Source organism: Gymnoscopelus braueri (assembly GCF_963280865.1).
Source record: "Gymnoscopelus braueri genome assembly, chromosome: 24".
Taxonomy (NCBI): domain Eukaryota; kingdom Metazoa; phylum Chordata; class Actinopteri; order Myctophiformes; family Myctophidae; genus Gymnoscopelus; species Gymnoscopelus braueri.
The window spans coordinates 7,554,065-7,570,779 of NC_137626.1; the positions used below are offsets into that span (position 1 = coordinate 7,554,065).

A 16,715-nucleotide genomic window follows, 5' to 3' on the forward strand; every position below is an offset into this window, starting at 1 on the left:
TAAAAAAAAAAACTGTTTCATTTTCTCTTCCTGTGTCTGGTATGGATAATTTCATAATATCCATGAACATTTCCCATCAGTGCAGTTTTGTTTCCTTTTTTAACTGTCCTTTTCTAACCCTTAAAGGGGAAGCAGGGGCCCAGGAGGTCCAGGGACCCTCGTGGTTCCTTAAGGGGGTTCCAAATGGACTCTTACAGGTGTGTATAATCTGTGAGTGTAACTCAAGAGAGTGTACAAATTGAACCAAATGGAGTCGTTGTACACTCTCAAGAGTTATGGGCGTCCTTGAAAGGTCCTTGTGAAAGGTCGAAACGTTGGTTTCATATTAAAATAAATTTCTGCATAGTGGCTACGAGCTGTGCCTGTGCGACCCCTCTTCATTTGTATTGGTTCTTGAAATTAAAAAGTTTGAGTACCACTGCTGTGCTACACTAAACACTGCGCAAAAAACCCAAGAATCCCTAGATATCGTTGCCCGAATATTACCAGATATGATGCAAATATGATGATATCCAAATGGGATACTCTCCGAACAGTATTTGAAATATATTTCATGGTCGGAGCATATCAACTACGGATGTGGGACCACTTTTATTCTTGATAGAATATGGAGTGTATCATCCCAGATACTGTATATTACCACATGCCATATTCGGGAAATAATTCTAATCAGTGTCTAAAATATCTCATCAGAAATGGACAGCTGTCATATGTGGAGATGATTAGTTACTCATATCCAATGTCAAGATATGACCACTATCCATATTTGAAGTCCAAACACCAGTTGCAGCTTATGTCAGGATATTGCATTGATACGATCGGTAACCATATTTGAAGTCCAAACACCACTTTCATTTTATGTCAGGATATTGTATCGATACGACCTGTAACCATATTTGAAGTACGACCTGTAACCATATTTGAAGTCCAAACACCACTTGCATTTTATGTCAGGATATTGTATCGATACGACCTGTAACCATATTTGAAGTACGACCTGTAACCATATTTGAAGTCCAAACACCACTTGCATTTTATGTCAGGATATTATATCGATATGACCTGTAACCATATTTGAAGTCCAAACACCACTTGCATTTTATGTCAGGATATTGTATCGATACGACCTGGAACCATATTTGAAGTCCTAACACCACTTGCATTTTATGTCAGGATATTGTATCGATACGACCTGTAACCATATTTGAAGTCCAAACATCACTTGCATATTATGTCAGGATATTGTATTGATACGACCTGTAACCATATTTGAAGTCCAAACACCACTTGCATATTATGTCAGGTTATTGTATTGATACGGCCTGTAACCATGGCCGATCTACTTTGAAGATAAATATTAAGCTAAAAATGACAACAAAAAATCACTTTCAAATGAGCAATATTTATTTTTTAACAGAGCTGGGGCCAAGACCTCCAAAACACACACACACCTCAAAACTCTTCTCCACACACACACCTCAAACTCTCCCTCTCTCCACACACGCACTTCCAAACTCCCTCTCCACACAACTAGGAACAAGGTAGGAACGACGGGTCAAGATTGGGCAGAAGTCTCTGGAGAACTGAACTGACTTTTTAAACGGAACGGGGTGTGAGTGATGCTAAAAAAATATTAAAATAAACATCCACACACACACACACACACACACACACACACACACACACACACACACACACACACACACTACCCTAAACTGTTCACAACTGTACTCCTAAAAACAGTATTAAAATAAAAACATCCACACACACCACCGTTAACTGTGCACAACTGTACTCCGAAGCTTTTGAAAGGGTGCATAAATGTTTCGTGTTCCAGTTCAGTTCCCCATAGCTTTGTTTGATTGGCTCAGCATCAGATTTGAACCAGAAACATAATGACACCTTCACGTGTTTCCAGTCCAAATCTGCCGCTAAGCCAATCAAACAAAGTAAACTGAACTGGAACCATTTATACTCCCTTCCAAAAGCTTAGGAGTCCAGTAGCCTATACACAAATCCACAGAGCGCTGCCCTGTAGGTGGCGCAGCCATTGCTGCGGTGTCAGACTCGGTGTCAGTCAGCTGCAGTCACTGACGTTACTCTTGAGTCTTTTACCTGCTTTTTACTAACTTTTACTAACTTTTACTAACACTAACTTTACAAAGATGTATAGTTATTTAGTAATTAAACCAAGCAGGTAAAGAGTAACGTCAACAGACGGACAGAACCGCAACAGCTGCTGACTGAGTCTGACACCGCAGCAATGGCGCGCTACCTACAGGGCAGCGCTCCGTGGATTAGTGTATAACTAAAAGGCTTTACACTCCAGTGTCGCCTTCTTCCTTCTCACTCTCCTGCAGATAGTGATGCTTGCCCTCTGCAGCAGGGGGGTTTGTCTGGTGAAGAGTTCGTAGTTTGTGCGAACACGGTTGGACTTCGGCTCCACACACTTCCTTCGGTTTTCATCCAGGGCAGTTTGACATGAAGCCATTATTTTGGACAGCCGTCCGGCGCGCCACTTTGGTGAAGTTATTTTAAAGGCAGTCTTGTCTTCATCACTCTCGACAAAGTTCGCGTCCGCACCACTGAGGTAGTCCAAGTCCTCTCTCTCTCCTCCCTTCTGCCCAATCTTGACCCGTTTCTTGAAAAGCTGTGTAACAGATGAGAAGAGGAGGTTAGACTTTTAAAGCGATCAACAAAACTAAATAAGTAAATACAGTATGAGGGTTATATTATGGCTAGCTCTAGTCCCGAGCATTAGAAAGTTCTCGCTAACCTCTGGACCAGGAACAGTGCATTTTCCATTGACTGTAAAATGAACAGGTGTACATTATGACAAGGGCTCCCAAGCTTTTCAGGCTGTGACCCCCCTTCATAATATTTGAACTGGGGACCCCCCACCCTGACAAGCACTTGGAATTTTAGGAGTTGAGGCATTACATTTAGTTGACACGGTTCCACAGATAAATGTTGTGAAAATAGCTGATCTACAAACTCACAACTTGAGGACGTCCTCAGAGTTACTACAGGGGGTCCGCCAAATCTTTGTTTGATATGATTTTTTTTTTTTACATTAACCACTTGAACCCTAGCATCCCTTTTCTGAGGAGAACTTTAGCCAGAAAAAAGATCAGCAAAAGTTTATCTGAAACACAATTTTATACAATATAGAGGGGGTCCCTGCTTCAACTCTCTCTCAGCTTGGCCTGAAAACGTTGAAGACCCCTGCGTTAAACAGTATGTTGGTTTGTTTACTGTCGAATGAGAAAACAATGTTGCACTAAAGTAATTAAAAGGTCCCCGACCCCCAGTTTGGGAACCATTGAGAGTAGGATCACTACACTTGAGAAAACCTAAGTATGATTTTGATATTCACTGAAACAAGGCAGTTTTATGATGCTGAAAGCCTATTGTCTATGGTGGGAAGCCTTTTATAACCCCACCTTTTGTGTAAAATGCACTTTTTGGCCAGGAAATAAAACGTCCTGACAGAAAAGCTTTGATTCACTCAAGTGTGCCACCGATCTGGACTGGACAATAAAAAAATGCTATGACAGATCTGTAGAATAGGCTTAAAGGTAGGGTAAGTGATTTGCTTTGGTTAAAATAAGTGTTAAATAGCTCTATATTGTGATAGTACTCATTGCTATAGAGTGTTTGTTCAGTAACAGGAGTCTCCTTGTCTCTCCACCTCTTTATTAAACAGAAAATACATTTTCGTTTCAGTTCAATTTTATCCAACCAGGACAGAGAACTCAATCAGGATACAGATTAGGATACAGATTAAACAAGTGAAATGTGAAATGGAAGTGATGACACTAAGAAATGAGCAGACAAAATTGGAACTGGAACACTATACAAATTAAGCTAAAAAATTTGTACTTTCTCCTGATTGGCTGAGATTTTGACACCTACCGAAAAATGTATTTTCTGTTTATTAAAGAGCTGGAGAGACAGGGAGACATCTGTTACTGAAAAAACACTCTATAGCAATGATTACTATCAGAATATAGTATTTTAACCTTTTAACAAAATACTTTTAGTTTTAACCAAAAAATATCACTTACCCTACCTTTAAGATCAGAAACCCATGTTTTTGTTTTGGCGAGTAGTGAAACTAGTATATTGTTTATTTTTTACTACTAATATTATGGCAGCTACACAACCCAAGCTATAAACATTTGGACTGTATGACCCCTCTGCTTTGTCTCCTCCAGTGTATTTCTCAGTAATTACCACCTCACTGTTATATCCCTTACATAAAAAAGGTAATTGATAATTCACGTGATCAATAAAATGCAACAGTAATAGAGCAGGGCAATAACTCACCCGATCTTTCCTGCTGGTAAGGGTCTTTATCCAGTTCCATCTTCTGAGCGGCTTTGATGTTCTCATAAGCCCTGTTGCAGGCTCCTAGTGAATGAAAATTACAACACAAATACCAAGTTATGAACTCTAAATGTATTATAGTAAGGCATCTCAAAAGGATAGTGATCACAGATAGTTTACATTTTGTCTGCTCAAAGAAATGAGCAGACAAAATGTAAACTGGCAAACAAAATGGGGGTACTCTCCTGATGAACATTTATTTTCTGTTTATTTGAGAGCAAGAAGAGACCCCTGTTATTTAGCAAACACTATAGAAATTACCATTTGAATAGAAAACTTACCTTTTTAACAAAAACAACAATATAACATTTTGCAATATTAGATGGTTAGTGTGCCATCTGTTATCTTTAACAGTGTCAAATCAACACTAATCTACAATGTAGGTATTTAGCAGACGCTTTTTATCCAGAGCGACTTGCAGTAAGCAAGGTAACGCATACATAGAAAATACCTCACGATCACAGGTAAGCAGCAGGTCATCCAATTGTTAAAATTACAAGCAATTTAAGGACATAAGTCCCCAAATTAACGTGATATCAGACTTACTTCTGACTAGGCTGGTGGTCCACTGGGGCTCTGAGTCGTGAATAGCCTGCATCACAGCCTGGGTCACCACCTCATTGTGAGCAGTACGGAAGCTGTGGAAAATCACACTTTTAAGATACCCCTCATTAAGCATAATATTATTTTTTTCCTAAAATGTTTATCCCACGATTTTGTAACCCAATTCTTTACACCCAGTGCCAATTGTCTATGTAATCCTGGGCACTACCTTCCCTCTGCCAACCTAGGGAGGCCAGGGCCGAGCTCATGCCTCCTTCAATGCATGAGAGCCAACTGACCTTCTTATCACCTGACAGGGGAGAGTTTCCCTGGTTGGACGTAGCGCGTGGAAGGAACACGTTATTCCAACCAGTTCCTTTCCCCTCCATCAGGCGCCCCTGGCCAGGGGGAGGCAGTATAGTGACCAGGATTACTGCATGTTTTTGTGAGGGTATCTACCCTAGGAGACACGGGGAGAACATGCAAACTCCACACAGAGAGGCCCTTTCGCCAACCCCACCTAGGGTATGGGCACTGATATTTTCAGCATAACATGATACAAAAGTGTTATGTTATTTCACAAACAGAGGCATTTCAGAGGTGGGGGGGGGGGGGGGGGGTTGGGAACATACCTGTCCTCCGGCTGGACCTGCCATCTCTCTCCGAGGCTTCTATAGATTTAACGGACGGTGGTCTGTAGGGACATTAATACAGTGGTGTCAGTCTAACTGTACTTTTCAGCCCTGACCCCCCAAAATAATCATATTTGAACTGGGGACCCCCACCCTGACAAGCACTTGGAATTGTAGGCATTACATTTAGTTTGACTCGGTTCCACAGATAAATATTGTGAAAATATCCGAACTACAAGCTCACAACGCCTAGCACTGCTAGGCGTGAGCTTGTAGATCGGCTGATTTCACAATATTTGCCTATTTTTTACATAATATTTGGCCAATTTGGTATTAAAAGGTCTTAAATTCCTTAAATTGTAACTTTATAAATGTGCAGATACCCTGTATACACTGTATGTTGGTGTGTTTACTGTTGAGTGAGAAAACAATGTTGCACATTAAGCTAATCATTTTAGATCGGCTATCGAGGTATTAAAAGGTCTTAAAAGTCCTTAAATTGTAACTTTATAAATGTGCAGGTACCCTGTATACAATTTTACTGTATGTTGGTTTCTTTACTGTCGAGTGAGAAAACAATGTTGCACTAAGGTAATCATCTGGGGACCCTCCAAATCATTTGGGGACCCCCAGTTTGGGAACCATTGCAAGTATGATCACTACACTTGAGTAAACATAAGTATGATTTTGATATTCGCTTAAACAAAGGCAGTTTCATGATGCTGAAAGCCTATTGTCTATGGTGGGAAGCCTCTCAGACCCCCACATTTTGTGTAAAATCCACTTTTTGGGAAGGAAATAAAATATGTCCACCAGACAGAGAATCTTTGATTCACTCAAGTGTGTTTATTCAAGTCCTGCATCACCCTGTTAGCGTATTTCTCAGTAATGACCACCTCACTGTTAATTATCCCTTACATAAAAAGCCAATTGATAATACACGTGATCAATCAAATGCAACAGTAATAGAGCAGGGCAATAACTCACCCTATCTGTCCTGCTGGTAAGGGTCTTCGTCTTTTTTATGTCCTCCGGTCCCGTCCAGCTCCATCTTTTCACTGCCTCCTAGTGAATGAAAATTACAACACAAATACCATGTTATGAACTCTAAGTGTATTATATTAAGACATCACATACATGCAGAGAGACAGTGTAGTGCCTCAGTAAAGTAGGATCACAGGTAAGCCAGGTCATCAAATTGTTAAAATCACAACCAATTTAAGGTCATATTACTACTCAGATTAACAGCCTGATATAAAACTTACTTTGGAGTTGGTGGAGGCTCAACTTTGGTGTCTGAAATCCTCTATTGTCTGGATCACAGCAGTTGTAACCTCCTCCTTATGAAGCGTTCGGAAGCTGAAGACAGACACACACACACACACACACACACACACACACACACACACACACGCGCGCACACACACACACACACACACACACACACACACACACACACACACACACACACACACACACACACACACACACACACACACACACACACACACACACACACACACACACACACACAAACAGATGCATTTAAAAACCAAGACCAGACCAAGGTCAGTGGACAGTGGTGTCCAAGGCAATTATGTGCTGTGGAAGGCAGATAATGTTAATTATAATTGGATGCTTGGTCAAACATATCAATAATAATTTAGAAACAAATATAGTCTGGGAAAGCCAGACGATCAGAGATCTCTGCCTACTGACATGTCTGTGGTCATCTAAATTCAAAATGGTCACCATTATGTTAAATATATGGACTCAAGGCAGACTGTCTCACGATTATAAACATTTTGATATTGACCATTTGAGTACATACTGTACAGCTACCTTCACCAGTGGAATGCAAGTATGGATTAAAATTGTAAATACTAGTAGCCCACCAATTTGGAATGAGTAAAATGATTTTTCTCAAAATCTGCTGCCTTTTAAAATTGACATGTTTTGGGGGGTCTTTTTTGGATTGAGATGGTCCAGGGGCTGGGTCTGGCCCCCAGGCCCATGTAAAGACTACGCAATAAAGAGTGTATGAATGGTACCAATAAATGGACTCAATTACGCCCCATCATAGGTGTGCGCTGGTGTCACACAAAAATAGCTGATCTACAAGTGATGCAACACATTGTGAGCTTGTAGACCAGCCATTTTTAATACAGGCACCTTGTGCAACAAAGTATAAACCAGGCTTTATGGTTCATTTGTATCTCTGAGTTAAATTGTGTATCAACGCGTTAATCTTTGTATACAGTCAAATAAATTATTATGACATGACATCACAGAAATAGATGCCTGTTAAGTTGCACTGACAAGACTATTCATTCATATTCACACTTGATAGTGTAAATATACTCATAGTACTGAGTCATTATATTCACTGCTGATGGTTTAACACAGCCACAATTGGCACAGTGTACAGTAGGCTACAATAATTTAGATTACATTAGTAAAGGTCAATTGTAATGGTATTTGCCTTATTTTCTCACTGTTTGCATTTGCCCAGATTATTACTATCTCTATTAATTACCTGTCTCTGCACCAAAAGGTAGACACAAACAAGAAATAGCATAAGAGATTGGATGACAGCTCATTTTGGTTAAAGGTAGGGTAAGTGATATTTTTGGGTTAAAACAAACAATTTGTAAGGTTAAAGTACTATATTGTGATAGTAATCATTGGTACTGTATAGCAGGGGTCTTCAACAGGGGGTCCTCAGAGTTACTACAGGGGGGCCAACACATGTTTGTGTGATAGGAACTTTTTTTTTTTAACCTGTTGAAACCTAGAATTCCTTTTCTGAGGGGAACATTAGCCAAAAATAGCAGATCTACAAGCTTGTAGATCGGCATTTCGGTTTGGTTAACAGTTACTGAACAAAATCTCTATAGCAATGATTACTGTCACACAATATAGAGCTACTTAACACTGTTACTGAACAAACACTATAGCTACTATCACAATATAGAGCTATTTAACACTGTTACTGAACAAACACTCTATAGCAATGAGTACTATCACAATATAGAGCTATTTAACACTTATTTTAACCAAAGAAAATCACTTCCCCTATGCCTTTAATTAAGTAAAAATACACACAGTAGATTATCAAAGTGGGGTCCAGGGAGGGACCACCAGAGCTTTCTGAGGGGGTTCCCTAGCTATATTAGTTAATATAGCATGAAAAAAACAGTTTAACCACCCTATTACATCAGCTATTTGAAAATAGCAGATCTACAAGCTCAGGTTGCAAATATTTTCAGAAGGGGGTCTGCAGCCAAATAGCCTCTATTTTGGATTTGGGGGTCCTTGACATGAAGGACCACTGCATTTTCATGAGAAAATATAAAAGCTGTGCATTACCTGTAATATTATCTCACTGCTCCAACCTCTGTGACTGTGCATGCCAAAAGTCTCCAAAAGTCTCCACAAATATATCAGCAGCTTGTAGAAACTTACTTTCTTGTCCAACAGTCTTTTAGTGCCTTTATTTCAGTTCGTTTTAACCTAAATCACTTCAGCTATCACAGAGCCTGCATCCTGCATGAGAGTTACTGACTGCGCGCACTCAGAGTTCATTCAAGGTTCACTGCTGCTCCAATGAGTCAAGAGCCAATAGCTGCCTGCAACGTCATGGCACTTTAGCACACAGCCAATCGCATTTCGTTTTTTCAAACTGAAATTTGGCGGGCATGCACCCACAAAGCAACAGACGTCTGCAATGCATTGTGGGACTTGTAGTTAATTTTGGAAGTGCTTTCCATTGACACGCTGTATGTGTCGTTTTTTTCAGAAACTACAACATGGCGTCTACATTCATTCACTGTTGATATGCAATATATTCAGTTAGTTTGGGCATTAAAATGTGTTTAAATCAGATTTCATTACAGCTGATCATTTGCTTATATAACCTGTCAATGAATATATGATGTCTGTTGTATGATGTCGTTTTTTTTAACTTATTTCAAGCATGATTATTTGTGTTAGGCATTGATGAATACAGTAAATTATGTTTAATATCTGGTTGCCATATATTGTTCCAATTTTTTAAGTATTTTACCCATATTTGCATATTTATTTAAAAGGATTTTTTTTTTTTTTCTGTGCCACTTTTCCCCAAAACAAGTGTATGTTGGGCTGATATATACACTGTAACAAGTTCTGTCACATCTATAATGTGAATTGTAGTTTTTTCATTACATTAATATATTCCGCATGTGTGTGCGTGTGCGTGCGTGCGTTTATCATTAAATGGGTGATAATTGCCCCCATTTCCATAGTCCCCCATAGATGTTTAACAATGACCATACCTGACAGCTGAGGTCAAGACCTTTGCATAGTCAACAGTTTGCCATATGTATACAAGCCTTTAATCATGGAGTCTGGGTTCAAGACCCGAGGTCATTATTTCAAAGCAGTATGCTGCTGTATACTTTGTGCAACAAAATAACACCTTGTACAAGCGGCATGCACCTATTTTGTATGTTTGAAAAGCATCATACTGTGTACTCAACCACTGTATGTGTTTTGTTTACACACACTGTCTGTCTGTCTGTCTGTCTGTCTGTCTGTCTGTCTGTCTGTCTGTCTGTCTGTCTGTCTGTCTGTCTGTCTGTCTGTCTGTCTGTCTCGCCATTGCAGTCCCGAGTTTAGGCCTGCATTGGGGATTGTGTTCCATTACTCCCCCCACTAGAGGAATATAGGCCTATCCCTACTTGTCCTCTCAGTTTCTATCATTTCAGAATAGATACACTAGCCCTCCTATTTAGGATACAAAGCTAGTGTCCTCATGGAACTTATCAAGGAACTTTGATGTTCTTGCTAGAGGCCTTGATCACTTAGCATGGTCCTTACCAAGAGAGGGCCATAGACTCACTGATTATACACTGGTCTCGTTCACGTCCAAGATGATTAACTGAATGCTTACACTTACCTAATACCTACCATTAAATTCAAGAGAAACGCTGATAGAGTCCAATGTATGCCTTGATCAACATTCAGACTTCCCTAAATATAATGACAGCTTGCTGTCCCATAGCCAATTCAACTGCATACTTTCTGGGGGTCTTTAGTCTTTACCCAGAGATGTTCTGTTTTTATCCAGTTACCAGCAAAGCAGAATCATTTGCAATGCATACAGAAATAAGGACATGTACAAGCTTGCTGCCTCTGTGTTGTTTATGAAAGGTAAAAACAACAGATCTGCATGCTTAGCTTCCCTGGTAAGGATCCTTGGGCTCTGTGAGCCCCATCCCATTTTGACCCTACCTGTGAGACAGACTGTATCCACTTAAAGCTCTTGAGCTCGACCCATTGCATAACTTATACATCAGTTAAATATTTTACATAATATGAACCCAAGATAATTGTGACACACAAAGATATGCCATAGATGTAATCAGTACAGTACTAGTCCATACCCGGGGATGTGAGCACTGAAAGTATTTGCAGACTTTGGGTTATGCACTGCGTACACAGTATGCTTAGATCAACTAGGAGAGGAGGTTTCTCATTTGATCATGGCTGTGTGTAACAACTTGTCATTTACCTGACATTGAGTAGTCTTTACCATAACCTGACATTTCCAGACCAAAGGTCATATTTGGAACGCATATATGACACAAATAAGATGTAGCTGGAATCCTAGTATAATATACTATGTCCTCTGTAGGATACTGGGTCTATATTTGACTAGATATCATATGGCACATATCAACAAAACTCATTTGCATCAGCATTGGTCCGTATTCTGTAGAGAATCCAAGGAAATATACATTGTTATAAGTTAAGGATTCTGGACCTTTTCACTTAGTGATATGCTATGGATACTGTCAGTATTCTACACAAATTAATACGAATATCTTAATATTTTTGTATCAAAACATAATATGACAAGAATAACATATGTGTCATATGAAAAGGTTTTATATACCTCCCAAAGTCATATATTGAGTCAATATTTTATCAAATGTGGAGCCTACCGACAAAACTTCAAATATGTTCCAGAAATTATCCATATTCTCAAGATAATCAAGAAAATAGAAATCACCAGATTAAGATGTAGCTGGTATTTTGACATAATATATGTCCTCATGATGTATGTTGGGTTCACATTTGACCAGATACTCAGGATAAGTATCGGAAATGGTCCGTATTCTACAGAAAATCTAATGATATTTCTGGATAAATATTTTGGGATTTCACCTGGTAAAAATTACCAGATTCTGTCCATTTTCATGACCTATCAATATCAGGTAAAACTCTCACCCAAAACAGGCCCAATGGCAACATCTTTGGTATTATGTTATGACAAAGGGTGATGATATATGCTACAGATATTGCCATTATTCTACTCAAAATAGGGTATCAATATATTCCGGTATACTTAATTCTCTAGTGGCTCCAGAGTCAAGATATGACTTTAAGTGATATGAGCTTAACATAGACTGTATTTGTGACACATTCAGATATGCCATAGATTTGATCCGTATTCTAGAAAAAAAATTGTGCTCAGATATGTCCAGATAGGATATAAGGTGATATTTGGAACACACAGATGACACAAATAAGATGTAGCTGGTATCCTTATATAATATATGTCCTCATGATGTATATTGGGTTCATATTTGACCAAATATGGCATATCAATAAACTCAGGATATGTATCAGAAATGTTCTGTATTCTACATAAAATCCAGTGACGTATCCAATGAGATATTTTCGGATTCAGGCCCTTTTTGCCCAGTATAAATCACCAGATTCTGTCCATTTTCATGACCTATCTATATCAGTTAAATATCTCACCCAAAACAGGTCCAATGGCAATATCTGTAGTAAATATGTTTTATATGACAAAAGATGATGATATATGCTACAGATATTGCCATTATTCTACTCGAAATAGGGTGTCATTATATTCCTATATACTGCGTTACGTCATATTCATACATTGTGTATGACAAGCAGATGAATATTTCATCCATATTTGTATGAATATGGCTTATGTCAACAAAACTTTCAATATGCATCGGAAATGGTCTGTATTCTTTAGTGGTTCCAGAGTAAAGATATGACTTTAAGTGATATATGAACTCAATATCTGACACATCCAGATATGCCATAGACTTAATCAGTATTCTAGAAGAATATTGTGAACAGATATATCCAGATATGATCTAAGGTCATTTACGGAACACATACATGACAAAATTAAAGTGTTGCTCATATCCTAGTACAATATATTATCTTCATGATGTATATTAGGTTAATATTTGCCCAGATATGTTGCATATCAACAAAACTCAGGATATGCATCAGAAATTTCCGTATTCTAGCGAGAATCAAAAAACTGATATTTGGGGATTCTGGCTCTTTTCGCCCAGTGAAATGGAACAGAAGCCTTAATTAGAACCATTGGTAATACCTGTGAAGGAAGTAAGGAAGGGGTTCTGCTGTCCATTTGTCTTGTTGTGCCTATAGAGCCTGTTACTTCTTGGTCTATGACTGCCACCTACTGGTTGGAAGGTGTCTGAACGCCCACTATCGTACTAAAGTAGATCTATAGTAGATATTACTGGTGGCATAAGCAAAGATGTCTTTCTTTTGTTCTAAAACTCTAGTGTTCCTACAGTACTATGTGAGACGCAAACTGTCATTTTCAAACTTTGCATAGTCTGAATAGATACTGAAATGTATATTTAATTTAATTTAATTATAGATAGGTGTTTGGAATCAGCACCTTCAAGTATGTCCAAGACATACTGTATTCTTCGATTGGCAATTGTGGCCAAGAGAATTCAGCTCGTCTGACAATGAATTTGGGAACTATTGGATCATACCTGGCTAGCCATCGTCAAAATGTAAAAAAAACATATTGTAACAAGCTTAGTAACTCATATTTGCTAACTTATTTTGTAGTGGCACTGTAGTCTAAGAAGGCCTATTTAAATTTAAAGATAATTCCTCGTACTTTAAGTTATGCTTAAGCATTGGCTTTGTGTATGACAAACCAGTGTCATTGGCTGCCCTTCAACAGCTTGTTAAACTACACTGCTCAAAATAATTAATTAGGGAACACTTTGGGTGCGTTCGGAAATTACGCACCGGAGCACACTCGCCTATTAGTTTGTATTGGCCAGTGCGCTCAGTGCTGTATTTTCGAACGCGCCCATTGATCCCTTAATTCTTTTGAGCAGTTCTTGTTAGCAGTATACACAGTTCATGAAAACTCAAAATAATTAAGGGATCAAAGTGTTCCCTACATTTCTTTGAGCAGTATACATTAAGCTCATTACTTTTGCTGAGTTTTGGTTTCCTCTTATGCTCTAGTCTAGTCTAAATTAACCTCCCATTCTGTTTTTGTTTGATTAATGCAACTGTAATATTCCTGCCACTGGGCTTGACAAGGTGAATCATTTGTGTCTTGCAGAGGCGTTGCACACACTGTGGTAACTTGGTAAGTGTGAGTTTGTGCTTCCCTTTAAGCCGGAATCCAACTGGGCCGGACATGCATACAGCTACCACTGAATTACATTCACTTTTATTTCAGTCTACCTACGTTTCATTTCCTTGAAAATGACTTCACTTTCTTTATCTGTGTTCACTGAAACATATTCACCCCTTAATCAGTGGTGGAAAAAGTACTCAAATGTAAAGTAAAAGTATCAATACTGCGATGCAGAAGTCCAGAAGTCAAAATGTACTTGAGTAAAAGTATGAAAGTATTGGCATCAAAATGAACTTAAAGTACAAAAAGTAAAAGTACTCATATGCAAAATGTCCCATTTAAAGTTTTCAAATGAAAATAGCCGATCTACAACCTCACAATGCGTCGCATCGCGATGCATTGTCTCCATAAAAAAGTCTCCATGAATTCAATGCTTCATGGGGTCTTTAATTGATAGAAAATAAGTAATTTTTGGGGTGAACTAATAGCCCTTTAATATTGTAGCCGACCTCGTTGAGTCCATGGCAAGTGAGCTGAGGCTTTTTGTGAGGGCAAAAAGGGCCAGTAACGTAATGTTACAAAGGCTTTGTACCTCACTGCACAATCCCACACGTTGCACATGAAAGTGGCTTTCTCTTAAGATCAGTGGTTATTGCATTATTGCATGTACAAACTAGCAAATACAACTAGAGAACGTATAATAATGGTTATATCAGAGTTTCACTGTTATCTAATACAGTATATAGTGAATTAATTCTGGACCAAATGACAGACCATAATCACACCAAACAATGTCAAGGAATTAAAATTGTTTGTGTATTGGGAGAAATAAATGTCTTATCAAGCTGGGTTCTGTGGCCTATAATTCATCTGATTGGGGTTCTTGAAAGTGAAAGGGTCGAGATTCACTGCCTTTAGATTATGAACAAACTGTACAGAGACATGCTCAATTCTCTGGTGCCACACAGAAGCAGATATGGAACTAGTTCAAGGAACTAAAACAAAAACTGAGAAATAACTGTATGTTTTGTGTGTGTGGAACAAAAAAAAAGCAGCCATGACTAGGAACTCTATGCTGCAGTGCAAGTTCTTATAAATATACACAACATTTCAATAGCTCGCTAGCTCATAGATAGCAGAACGTGGGATGTCCCACTCTGTATAACCTGGAGGCAGCTAGAAATGGCCTGTCACACTATAGCATACTGTACGGATACTGTAAGGATATTGTCTCTGTCGGGTGGAAACCTCATATGTCCAAAACCATTACTTTTCAGGATTCAAAAACAGAAAAAGTAGCAGATCTACAAGCTCGAAACGCGGCACAAAACGACACACTTCTAGATCTGCTACTTTTGGTGCTTTTGTGTGACGCTGTAGTATGATCAAGTATATATATATATATATATATATGTATAATATGAAAAAACACAAAAGGTTATAATATGGAGATAAGAGGTTTCTGCCCGACAGCGCCGATAGGATAGGATAATACTTTATTAATGCCCCAGGAGGGATATCAAGGATCTTACGACAGCCAAGAGTAAAACAGTGCAACAATGTACCAATACACACTGCAATAAACCAGTCACAGAAACACACACACACAGTACTCGATACACTTACTCGCATACCCCCCACACACTCCCACATACACACGATAACAATGCAACAATAAATACAACGATAAATTACACTCACTCACTAACAGTCTGTGATTGTGGTGGAGAAAGAATTACTCTCCTAGAGAGAGAGCCAGTTGCACCACCTCACACTAAGTTCAAACTAAGCCTAGTTATAGCTTAAATGGCTTTTAAGCCATTTAAGCTATAACTATAGGCTCAGTCTGAACTTAGTGTGAGGTGGTGCAACTGGCCCCCGTGGTCTCTATTAGCATTTCTCTGGCTGGTGACTGTCGGCCTAAAGGAACGCCCGAGCCACTCTGTGTTTCACCTGGAGAGAACGAGCCTCATGACGGAAGGCGCTCTCGCTCTGTTACAGCTCATATCATAGAGGTGGGTGGGAGGGGTTTTCCACCATGGACTTGAAGTTGTCCTTTTTCCTCCTCCTCCTCCTCTGTCACTAATCCTCCAACCTGTCCATCTCTAGACCATGTGGTTCTTAAACGTTTTTATTTTATTTCAAGGACCCCCATAACTAAGAGAGTGTACAAATGGAACAACACCCCCCCTCAAGGAACCCTGAGGGTCCTTATTGGACCACACGTTGAGAACCGCTGTGGTTCTCAACATTTTCAGGCCGCGACCCCCCCCAAAATAATCATGAACTAGGAGTTGAAGCATTACATTTAGTTTGACTCAGTTCGACGGTTTCACAGATAAATATTGTGAAAACTCACAACGCCTCGCGACGCGAGGCGTTGTGAGCTTGTAGATCGGATATTATAATTTGTTTTGCCTCTTTCTTATATTATTTGACAATTTGGCCAAAGTTTGAACAGTTTTTATAGTGTAGTTCATTGATTACTTTTGATGCAGTAATGGTATTTCTTTTTTCTTTTTTCCCCCCCTTTTTGAGGTATTAAATCCTTGAATTGTCAATTCACTGTCATCTGGGGACCCGCCCAAAATCATGTGGGTCCCGACCCACAGGTTGAGAACCACTGCTCTAGTCTAGACCAACAACAGCACAGGTCTGTCCTATAAGGATAGAACCGTAAGGGACTCGACACAGATCAC

The 16,715-nt window shown here is 39.1% G+C and overlaps 1 long non-coding RNA gene across 1 annotated transcript; it reads right to left on the bottom strand.

The window, feature by feature from the left end:
* Positions 1-4,330: 4,330 nt before the first annotated feature.
* On the bottom strand, positions 4,331-5,972 carry LOC308080434. The gene is made up of 3 exons (XR_013932705.1): positions 5,565-5,972; positions 4,936-5,027; positions 4,331-4,413 (listed from the first exon to the last, which is right to left on the bottom strand). It is a non-coding gene; the product is annotated as an uncharacterized lncRNA (long non-coding RNA).
* Between the last annotated feature and the right edge of the window lie 10,743 nt (positions 5,973-16,715).